Source organism: Petaurus breviceps, unplaced genomic scaffold (assembly GCF_028583685.1).
Source record: "Petaurus breviceps papuanus isolate PSGF00001 unplaced genomic scaffold, PetGlider_PUasm1.0 185, whole genome shotgun sequence".
NCBI classification, from domain to species: Eukaryota; Metazoa; Chordata; class Mammalia; order Diprotodontia; family Petauridae; genus Petaurus; species Petaurus breviceps.
This window is the reverse complement of record NW_027185797.1, coordinates 2,548,871-2,561,147: the sequence shown is the minus strand read 5'-3', so window position 1 is coordinate 2,561,147 and position 12,277 is coordinate 2,548,871. Positions and strand designations below refer to the sequence as shown.

The 12,277-nt window shown below is 43.2% G+C and overlaps 1 long non-coding RNA gene across 1 annotated transcript in view; it reads right to left on the bottom strand.

Moving 5' to 3' along the window:
* LOC138161434 (uncharacterized) overlaps positions 1-12,277 on the bottom strand; it is a 134,284-nt gene that overhangs the window by 11,692 nt on the left and 110,315 nt on the right. The window lies entirely within an intron of this gene.

The window sequence follows — 12,277 nt, the reverse complement described above, 5'->3', positions numbered from 1 at the left end:
GCTGACTGTCCAGGAACCTTTTTCTGTTGCCAACTTTTGATGTACAATGATGCCTCAAAGAAAAGAATACTGTTCCAGGAGCAAACAAAAAAGCTTAGGCCCAGTGAGTAGGTGGAAAGAACACTGTATTTTGTGATCCCAAAACCTGGGTTTGAATCTCAGCTCTGTTATTTGCTACTTCTGTGCTCTCACATCCTTCAGCTCTTTTGCCATAGAGAAAAATCATAATCCTGCTTCCTGAATGGCGAAGACAACATTCTCTGCCCAGGGTTCTGCAAAAGTTGCTATTAGTGAATCCATGGTTTTCCACCTTACAGGGATAATTTAGAAGTCTCACACCTTAAGGGAAAAGATCAAGGAAGGATGGGACTATGCAGCTTGGGTAAAGCTACACTGGTCACATTTTGATGGACTGCTTGGTCCTTCTAATAGACCTATCTTTGACTGTAGACAAATGGTCATGACCCCAGGTGCGGGACTCTGTCTACCACATTATCTAGCTACTGTCCTAGAAAACATGGAGTAGTTCTAGAAAAGAAACTCTAAAAGTTCTAGAAAAGAAAAAAGCCCTACTACATTTCTCCTTCAGAGTTCTAGTGATAGCCTGAAAAGTTGGGGTGCCTTCCTTTCTCTTTTAATTCCACTGGCTCTGGTTCCCCAGTGGTTGTGTGCCTCTCACTGTTAGATGCTAGGGACTAGCTTTCCAGTTTCATTTTTTTAATTGAATATTTTTAAAAATGAAAATATGCCTTCTCTCTCTTACCTCTTGCCTCCCCCACCCCAAACAGAGAAAGAGGAAAGCACAACCCCTCTTAACAAACATGCATAGTCAAGCAAAACAAATTTCCTCCTTGGTCATGCCTGTCCATTCCCCCCCAAATACGTTTCAATATCCATGCAAGCTCATTGCCTCTGCCATGGGGGACTAACATGTTCCATCATGAGTCCTCTGGAACTGTGGTTGGACACTGCAATGCTCAGGGTTCTAAAGTCTCTCAAAGTTCTGACTTTACAATAATGTTATGGTATAAATTGTTCTCCTGGTTCTGCTCATTTCAATCTATCCTTTCATACAAAATCTTCCCAGGCTTTTCTGCAACTATCTAATTTCTTGTAGCCCAATAGTATTTTGTGATATGCCCAACTTCATTTCACCACTAACATCGAGTAACAAAGGGACGTTTACTCTGAAGATACAGTGAGAATAGAAGGACAAACATTTCCCCTTGGTCTCCAGAGAGGCTGGGTTCAGACATGGCACAGATTCTACATGGGATCTAGGTCTCCTCCACATATGGTATGACTGCTGGGATGAGTCTAGGCTGTGTCTTAAAGGTCACTCCTTGCTCTTTGGGGCATTGAGCTGCGTTGGCTGCAAAACCTATCGGGGCCTTTGTCTCTCAGAGACTCAGCTCTCCTGACCTTTTGAAATTCATACGATCTCAGCCTCCAAATGAATCTTTTAACTAAAATTTAAAAATTCTGTGGCAGGCAAAAAACTGAGGCCCATTTTTATGGGGCCACATGATCTTGGAGGGAAGAAGGCCTAAGATTTCTCTCCTCAGACTTTATTTATTTATTTTTTTAAGCAATTGGGGTTAAGTAACTTGCTCAAGGTTACGCGGCCAGGTGTTTCTGGGTGGATGCTAAGTGTCTGAGCCCGGATTTGATCCCCCAGGTCATCCCGACACTGGGGCCAGTGTTCTTACTTGCTGTGTTACCTGGCCACCCCTTTATTTTATTTTTTTTTAACGTGCACTTTTATTTGAACTGGTCTTAAGTCAGTGTTCAGGTAAAGCTCTTCCCCTCTCCCAAGTACAGGCACCAATCTCAAAACTTGCAGGGAGACTATAAAAGTCCTCATTCACATCTACTTTAGGGGCAGGGAGATAATTTAGGAGCCATTCAATATGGCTTGATTTTCATTGTGCTGGGAGCTAGGGTTATAACCTCCTTCTGCAACCTGTCAGCAATGCCTGGGTACATGGTACCACCTGACAAAACGGTGTTGGTATACAAACCCTTCTGGATGCCAACATCACACTTCATGATTGAGTTGAAGGTAGTTTCATGGATTTCTAAGGATTCCATACCTAAGAAAGATGGTTGGAAGAGAGTTTCTGGGCATAGAATTTCTCGTTGCCAATGGTGACGATGTGATAACCTGACCATCAGGGAGCTCATAGCTCTTTTCCAGAGAGGAGCTGGATGCAGCAGTGGCCATCTCCTGCTCAAAGTCTAGGGTGACATAATACAGGATCTCCTTGGTGTCATGTAAGATTTCCCTCTCAGCTGTGGTGAAACTGTACCCTCTCTCAGTTAGGATCTTCATGAGGTAGTCTTCACATCATGGCCAGCCAGATCCAGATGGAGGATGGCATGGGGAAGGGCATAACCTTCATAGATGGGCACAGTGTGGGTCATACCATCACCAGGTCCATCACAATACCAGTGGTACGACCAGAGGCATACAGGGCCAGCACAGCCTGGATAGCAATGTATATGGCTGGGGTGTTGAAGGTCTCAAACATAATCTGAGTTATCTTTTCTCTGTTGGCTTTGGGGTTCAGGGGGGCTTCTGTGAGCAGCACAGGGTGCTATTCAGGGACCACACGGAACTCACAATAGAAAGTATGATGCCAGATCTTCTCCATGTCATTCCAGTTGGTGACAATACCATGTTCAATGGGGTACTTCAGGGTCAGAATACCTCTCTTGCTCTGGGCCTCATCCCCCACATAGTTGTCTTTCTGGCCCATACCCACCATCACACCCTGATGTCTGGGGCGCCCAACAATGGAAGGGCAGACAGCCCTGTCAACAATGAGAGTAGCAATATCATCATCCATGGCGAACTTCAAAGTGGCAAGTTTAAACCCTTGAGAGAGAGAGAGGAGGTGGTTCCAGACTTGGAGGCAGGGGGAGGCAAGTGCACAATGGGTGGAAGAACTCACAGCTCTCTCCTCAGACTTTTGTCTCATAACAATTTTAATAAAGGTGTCAAATAGATATACCAAGATGAGATGGCTGACAAAAACTGTCAAGTCTGTGGTCACTAGTAACTTTCTGAAGTCACTCAGATAACTGAAAAGGTTTCTGCTAACCATGGGTTTAGTAAACTGGAACCAGTTACAGACTGAATGTCTATACACGCTCACATCACAAAAGTGATTGGCTCAGATCCTGGCACATAGTAGGCATCGAATAAATGCCTGTTTCTTTCCCTTCCCCATCAAGTCTCTCCAAAGCACATCCAACACTCATCATCCAGAAGCAAGGTCTCTGGCCTCTCCTATGTGGGGAATGGGGAATACATATCAGCTAAAATTTTAGTGATGTTTTGTTTTCACATTACAAACATTGACAGATTATGACTGTCATATTTTACATATATTACGACTCCATGAGAGGCTTCTTGTAGAAAGGTAAAAGAATTAAGCAAAGCTAACAATAATGACCTTATCTGAAAGTGCATGCCATATTCTATAGCTGTAGCATTACTATTTAAAGCAAATTTAATTAACAGAATCTATTTTTTTTCTCCTTCCTGCCTCCCACACTCTAAAAAAAAAAAAAGGCCTCAGCCACATATCTTGATGTAGTCTGCTGGTGTGCTGGTCGCCGTCACACCTAGAAGATGCTTCATGCTCAACTTGCTGCTAAGCAGAGGTAACAGACTGGACCCAAAGAATACGTTTCCTTGGATTTCTGGGAAGATGGTGGCACAGTTGAACCTAGAGGAGACACGGCCCTAAAAAGCGCCTCTTCCTGGCCCAGGACTCTACACCAGGGCTCTCTACCCGAAGTCTCTCCTCAGTCCAGTCCAGTCTCCACTCGGCTCCCAAAGTGACTGTTCTAAAGAGGGGGCCCCGGCGCCCCCTCCCTCACCCTGTGCTCAATGCGCTCCAGCGACTCCCTATTAACTTCAGATTCAAGTAAAAATCCCGCTATTTGACATTTAAAGCTTTCCATGACTTAGCTGCTGCCTATCTTTTCAGTCTTCTTATACATCAGTCCTCTGCTTAATGCAATGCTAGCGATGATAATAATGATGATGATGATGATGATGATGATGATGATGATGATGATGATGATTTAGTGAGACAATCTTCATAAAAAGCATTTAGCATAGTGCCCGGCCCACAGTAAGTGCTACAGAAATATTATTTATTATTGTTGTCATTGAGTTGTGTCTAACTCTCCATGATCCCATTTGGGGTTTTCTTGGCAAAGATACTGGAGTGGTTTGCCATTTCCTTTTCATTTTACAGATGAGGAAACTGAGGCAATGAGAGTTAAGTGACTTGCCCAGGGTCACACAGAGACTGTGTGTCTGAGGCCAGATTTGAGCTCCGGTCCTCCTGACTCCAGGGCTGGTGCCCTATCCACTGTGCCACTTACCTACTCGGGCCTACTCAGCAGTTTTTCAAATACGACAGTCCCATTTCCCCTCTCCATTCCTCTGCACTAGATGTGTCCCATGCCAAGAATGTTCTCCTTTCTCCCATTCGCCTCTGAAGGTTTCCTGGGTTTCTCCAGGAATCAGTTTAAAGCCTGCCTTCTGCAGGGGGGCTTTCCTCAGTCTCCCCAGCTACTAAAGATCCCTTTCCAATAACCTTTACATCTTCCATATATCTAGCTATTCACACACTATCTCCCCTTTTAGAATGTGAGCTCCTTGAGGGTGGGGCTGATTGGCGTCTTTCTTTGAAACTGTGGTGCTTGGCAGAGTGACTGACGTATGTTGTTGTAGACTCATTTCAGTTATGTCTGACTCTCCATGATGCCATTTGGGGTTTTCTTGGCAGAGAATACTGGAGTGACTGGCCATTTCCTTCTCCAGCTCATTTGAATATGGGGAAACTGAGGCAAACAGGGTTAGATGACTTGCCCAGGGTCACACAGTAAGTTTCTGAGGTCACATCTGAACTCAAAAAGTGTCTTCCCGACTCCAGGTCTGGCATTCTACCCACTGCACCATCTAGCTGTCCCATGTCCAATATGTAGTAAGTACTTAATAAATGCTTATTGATTGGCTAAATGGAAATGAGCAATAATGGGATGAGTGTGTGAAGATTCTTTATCCTGTCTCATACAAAAGTTTTACCTAAAATCAATTTGAGTTAATACTATGAGATAATGACCCAGAAAACTAATGCAATCCATTTGGAGGAGACCAGGTTTGTAGTCTTAGAGGGCTACCATCTGTTAAGGGATCTGTTCAGGGCTGCCCAGTCACTCTGAGTCAGAGGTAGGATTTGAACCCAGTTTTCCACGACCTCAAGGCTGGATTTCTATCCACTACTCCACACTGCCTTTTGAACAGGGTTAGGCTGCATAAGTAGGAACATGGCGTCTAGAAGAAGAGAGGGGCTGGTCCTATCATACTTCTTACTTAGCCTGTGTATATGTAGCCCAGACTCCTCTGAGCATGCCATATTTTAATATGGAACTGGCCCTGAGAAGCCTTTGAGCATGTCCAGTTTTTCTAACATGGAACCCACTGCATTCACTATCACATGAGGAAAGGGAGCCTCCTCTGAACCTTGAGGCTGGAGCCATGATAAAACTGGGCATGCTCAGAAGAGCCCAGGCTAAGACATACCCGTCATCTGGAGTGTTACGGTCAGGCCTTCGAGTCCCATTGGCCAGTTATACCACATCCAAGAGGAGGAGGGGCCCAGGATGGGGGGAGGACAAGGCTACTTGGCACCAGAAAGGAGCATTAGGCCTGATGGGCGGCAGTTGGAGGGGGAGAAAGGGGCACATAGATAAGGCTCTTGCTTTATCATATAGAAGAAATTAGCCATTAGAGTCATCTAAAAGGGGAATGGCCTGCCTGGAGTGAGGGGTGATTTGGTTATTTGTCAATGGAGAGCCTCAAAAGGAGGCTGTGACCATTTTTCCTGTTTCAAGTGGAATTTGGACTAGGTGACCTCTAAGGACCCTTCCAACTTGGGAGATTCTATAAAAAAATGTTATGCTAGTGACCATAAGAATTCTATTTCACCCGTCAGCTGTACTCTGTATCCTATTATGCAGTGGACAGCACAATGGTCCTGACTGATTAGAGGGTCACTAATAGGTATTGAACTGGTGCCGTAAATTCTTATTTTCATAAAAAAAGGTCATAATTGACTTTGGCCCTGTGTAAACCCACCAAGAGCAGCAAAACAAGCCCCATAGAAAAGCCCACTTGATGTGCTCAGCACCCTTTCAAAGGGAGAGTCCTTGTTTGACTGCCTGGTTGTCCCCTTTCTGCCCAGCCTTCCTCAGGGGAGGGTAGTGCTTTCAATTGACAAAGAAAAGATCTGTCTTGGATTAGACTAGGCAAAGCATTTATTAAGAATTTACTATGTGCCAGGCAAACAAATACAAACCAAAGGAAAGACAATTCACCTGCCCTCAAGGAACTTACAGTCTAATGGAAGAAACCCTGACATAGAGAACTGAACATTGAGGTGGGTCAGGGGAGGTTCCCACGTAGGAAGAAGGTGTAAGAACCCATAGTATCACAAACAAAATGAGGTCAGAAATGAGCATGGCTGGCTTGGGCACTTCCTTTAATGGTGGGAACTCATCAATTGGGGCAGCTAAATGGTACAGTGGATAGAGTGCTGTGCCTGAATTCAGGAAGACTCCTCTTCCTGAGTTCAAATCAGGCCTCAGACACTTACTAGATGTGTGACCTTGGGCAAGTCACTCCACCCTCTTTGCCTCAGTTTCCTCATCTGTCAAATGAGCTAGAGAATAAAATGGAAAACCACTCAAATATCTTTGCCAAGTAAATCCCAAATGGCGTCAGGGAGAATTGGACACGACTGAAACAAATGAACAATTCTAATTGGAGGAGGGGGCTACAGGAGTGAATGCATCTCCATCTGTGAGAAGGCAGCTGGGGACAACACAAGAGAGTCTGTAAAGTCTTATCCATCAACCAAGCTTTTTTTTTTTATCACCAATGTGCCAGGCACTGGGGATATTGAAGACAAAAACAAAACCATCCCTGTCCTCCAGGGGTTTCCATTCTGTTGGTTCTGAGCAGTTTCTGTGTTTTTCTCAGGATTCCATCTACCTCTGTTCTCCCATACAAAGAATATCCTCCCATACTTCCAGTTTCCAAGAATAGGTTTCTCTTCTTTACCCATACTTTAGACCCCATCCTCACCCACTTCTAGCGCCACACTCTTTTCTCCCCTCTCTAGCATCTTTCAGCTGTCCCTCTCCGTAGCTTCATTCTCCTGTGTGCATTCAGAGGAGTACAAGCCCTCCTACTCCTACCAGCTACACCTCAGGCTTGGTAGGACTGCCATGGCGGGCTGGCTCACTCATCAGCAGGAAGCTGCTGTTAAGACATGGCAGCATCACACCATCCTCCTTTCTCAGCACTAAGCCCTGACGAGGGAGAGACACCAGCAACGGAACCCTGCACATTCAGTTCCACCACTATTTAAAAGTGTGTTCCCATGCCAACTGCTGCCCCAGCCCTGGTGCTCCCACAGGGCACATAATTCATTCCTGGCAATGCTGCTAGCTCTGCTTGTAGCCCTCTCCCCACATTCTGCTCCTTTCTCTTTTTCCCACAAGAAAACACTGGCCCAGGAGCAGCTTGGAGAAAACCAAACCAAACCACCTGCTCAAACAGGAAGTGCCATCTGGTTAGAAGTTAGGAAAAAACAAAACGGAGGAGAAACATTCTGGAAACCACTTGGGCAAGCTGGGTGGCGCCAGGCCAGAGTGATAATGACTGCAGTCCTAGGTGGTGATGAAGTTCACCTTTGCCCCCTTTTCTTTAGAGGTCATTCTTTGGGAATCTGGTGTATACTGGGTCAGGACCACCTGAGCCTGGTAACTCCCTCCTCTTCTGAGACCAGGGCTGCTATTTAAATTTCAAGGTGTTGCTGGAATAGCCAACTCTATTTTCCATTGGGAGGAGGGGGTCTCTGATTCTATTTTTCCTGCTCCTCTCCTCCTCTTCCTATACTGTCAGAGCTCATTGACATCTCCATCTGATGGTGAATTAAGGAAATCAAAGATGAAGCCCAGCTTGGCCAGCTCCCAGGTGAAAGGATGGTTCAGCACACTGCCCAGTAGAGTCCAAACTGTGGCCAAGGAGAAAACTGACGTGGGTGCCCCCAGACTTCTGCTCCTCTTCTCTTTTCAATGGATTCCCTTTCTCTCTCACATGCTCACTCTTCTTCCTGAGGCCTCTCTAGAAAACCCACTTTTGGTCCTTGATTCTTATAAAAGGGTCCATGATTAATAACTGCTTAAATTATTGTACCTCCTAGGGAAGGAAAGGACACTGGAAGCTTATACACATGTAAAGTACTCTTCTCAATTTTATGCACACACTTCAGGCTTCAAGGTGCCTTTTAGTGGCTTCTTTTTCTATCTGAAGGACCACACAATCCTAGCTTTAGAATGGAAGAAGACCAGAGAGGCCATCATGTTCAACCCATTTTACAGATGAGGAAACTGAGGCCCAGAAAGGTTGTGACTTGGCTAAAGTCACACAGGTACCAAGTAACAAAGTCAGGATGAAGGGGAAGGGGAAAGGTATCCAGTATAGAAGCGTGATGATGGTAAAATTGAATCCAAGTAGGAAATCGTTAGCCCTCTTTAAATGGGGGCTTCGGGAGTTTTTGTCCTCCATCTTCCTCTTGTCCATTCAGATAAGTAAAGGCTGTTGAGGGCTGGTTGGGTGTGAGTACCAAAGCTGATGGAATCTCTGGGTTGATGATGAGTTTCCTGACAATTTTTATTTTTTCCAATTATATGTAATAATTGTTTTCAATATTCATCTTTGTAAGATTTTAAACTCCAAATTGTTTCCCCTCCTTCCCTTCCCTCTTTCCTCCCCAAGACAACAAACAATCTGATATAGGTTATACATGTACATGATAAAGGTTATATATGTTAAACATATTTCCACATTAGTCATGTTGTGAAAGACAAATCAGAACAAAAGGGAAAAACCATGAGAAAGAAAAAAGCAAACAACAAAAAAGTGAAAATAGTATGCTTTGATTTGCATTCAGACTCCATAGTTCTTTTTCTAGATGTGGTCAGAATTTTCTATCACTAGTCCCTTGGAATTGTCTTGGATCATTGTATTGCTGAGATCAGCTAAAGCATTCATGGTTCTTCATCAAGCAATTTTGCTATTACTGGGTACAACATTCTCCTGATTCTGTTCACTTCACTCAGCATCAGTCCAGATAACTCTTTCCAGGTTTTTCTGAAATTAATCAATTGGGGAATGGCTTCTAGTATTATAAATTTAATTCAGTTTTCTATATATTTTACAAATGAGGCCTTTTATATGAACAGGCAGTTTTCAGAGGATGAAACTGAAGATATCTATAAGCATATGAAAAAATGCTCTAAATCACTATTGATTAGAGAAATGCAAATCAAAACAACTCTGAGGTACCACATCTCACCAGCCAGATTGGCTAAGATGACAAAACAGGAAAATGATAAATGCTGGAGAGCACGTGGAAAAATTGAACACTAATGCATTGTTGATGGAGTTGTGAACTTCTTCAACCATTCTGGAGAGCAATCTGGAACTATGCCTAAAGGCCTATAAATAAGTGCATACCCTTTGACCCAGAAATACCACTTCTAGGGTTGTATCCCAAAGATATCATAGAAGTGGGAGGAAGACCCGTATGTATAAAAATATTTATAGCAACTTTTTGTGGTGGCAAAGAATTGGAAATCAGGGGGATGCCCATCATTTGGGGAATGGCTGAACAAGTTGTGGTATATGAATGTAATGAAATACTATTGTGCTATAAGAAATGAGGAGTAGACGGACTTCATATTTACCTGGAGAGATTTCTATAAATTGATGTTGAGTGAGAAGAGCAGAACCAGGAGAAATTTGTACACAATTACAGACACAACACATGTGTGACGACTAACCTTGATCGACTTGACTCCTCTCAGCAATATAAAATTATAAGACAACTCCAAAAGACTCATGATGCAAAGAGATGTCTACATTCAGAGAAAGAGCTGTAGAGTCTGGATGCAAATTGAAGCAAACTACTTGCTCTCTTTCTTTTTCTTGTTTTATTTCCTCTTTCCCATTGTTCATTCCATTTGTTACCTTTCTTTACAACCTGACTAATGTTTAATGTGAAGGTATTTGTAGATCTGTGTTTGACTCCATGCCACCATGGAGGGGGAAAAATTTGAAACTAAAGGGATTGTGAAACTGAATGATGTAAACTAAAAGTAAATAAACAGATTAATTTTTTTTAAATGAGGCCTTTATCAGAAACACTGGCTGTAAAAATTGTTTCCTGGCTTTCTGCTTCCCTTGTAATCTCGGTTGCATTGGTTTTGTTTGTGTAAAAACTTTTTAATGTAATTAATATGAAATTATGTTCTCTGTCTCATTTGGTCATAAATTCTTCCCTTTTCCATAGATTGACAGGTAAACGTTTCCTTGTTGTCCTAATTTGCTTATTGTATCACCCTTTATGTATAAATCATGTACCAATTTCAACCTTATCTTGGTATAGGCTGTGCAATGTTGGACTATGCCTAGTTTCTGTCATACTATTTTCCAGTTTTTCTAGTAGTTTTTGTCAAATAGTGAATTTTTATCCTAGAACTGGGTGTTTGTGTTTATCAAACAGTAAATTACTATGGTCATTTACAACTGTGTCTTGTGTACCTAATATTTCTTAGCCAGTACCAAATAGTTTTGATGAATGTTGCTTTATAAAATAATTTTAGATCTGGTACAGCTAGGCCACCTTCCTTTGCATTTCTTCTCATTAATTCCTTTGATATTCTTGACCTTTTGTTCTTGCAGATGAATTTTATTATTTTTTCTAGCCCTATAAAATTATCTTTTGGTAGTTTGATTGGTATGGCACTGAATAAATAAATTAATTGAGGTAAAAAAGACAATTGGTTTTATAGCAACATGATGATGGTGGGGTTGAATATAGGGAGTGCAGTTATGAAGAATGCTGGACTCAGACCCAAAAGAGATGGGGATTTAAATCCTGAATCAGACATAAAAATTGACTCTCTAAGCCTCAATTTTTTCATCTGCAAAATAGGTATAGTAATACTTGTCACTGGTCTCCTTGGGAAGAAGAGCTTTGTAAATCTTAAAACTAAAAAAAAAGGTAAGCTGTTGTTATATAACTCACGGCTATTTGTTTTCACAAGTACGGGCCAATTTCACCAATGCTTCTGGGACCCTTATGGCCAGCCAAACCTGCAGACCATTGTTCCAGTCAACCACCAGTCTGGAGAGTGTGGCAGGGATTAGACCTCACTGGGAAGGGGTCCTTCTCCAGAGAGGTCCCTTACCACATAGAACTACTTGTAGGAGGTATGCGGGACTGCCTGTCAGGAGTTCAATGCCCAGGGCTCCCCCCACCTCTTCTTTTCTACCCTTACAGAATTCACGCTTTTTGAGTACACACAAGTTGCCAGAACCCATACAATAGAAGAGAACATACAAAAGACATTGTCCCTGTCCCCAGGCTATTCCCAGCACTCTGAGGAATTATTGCTAAATCGGGACCAATCTGGTTTCTTCTAAGCAGCAAAAATTTCCCCATGGGAAGGCAAAAACATGGAACCTTGCCTATAGAACAACCTGTTCCCAATGACACTCCCTGTTCCACAGGAGACCTCATTGTGACTGTGCCTGGGGCTAATTCAGCTGGATCTAATGGATCTTGCTCTGTTCTCTATGCTGGTCCAACATCAACCCCACAGCTCTTATAACCAAAAAGCAAGAATATTCTGCCTCTCCGGCTATAGAATAGGGGGAAAACTGTTAAGTAGTAGGAATGTGTCTGTGCCTCGACTTTCCAGCCTTCCTTTCTGCTAGGAAGCCTTCTTGCCTTCCCTTCTCTCACTCCTTTTTTCAAGTCATTGAGCATTTAAATGGCTGCTCTGTGTCAGGTAAACACTGATGATACACTGAAAGGTAAGAACATACTCTCTGCCCACGAAGAGCTCACATTCTCATGTGAGGAAGCTGGGAGATGGAGATGAGGAAAAAAAGCATTCCAGGTATGGGGGCAGCCAATGAAAAGGTAAGAGGTGGAGCACTGGGTGAGAGCTGAAGCAAGAAGGCCAGTGTCACTGAAGGTAAATTCCTGTAACGGAGTAAACCATAATTAGACTAGAAAGGGGGAAAAGGGTCAGGTTGTCAAGGGCTTTAAAAGTCAAACAGAGGATTTTACATTTTATCTTGGGAGGTAATAGGGAGCCACAGGAGGCCAGTGAGCTG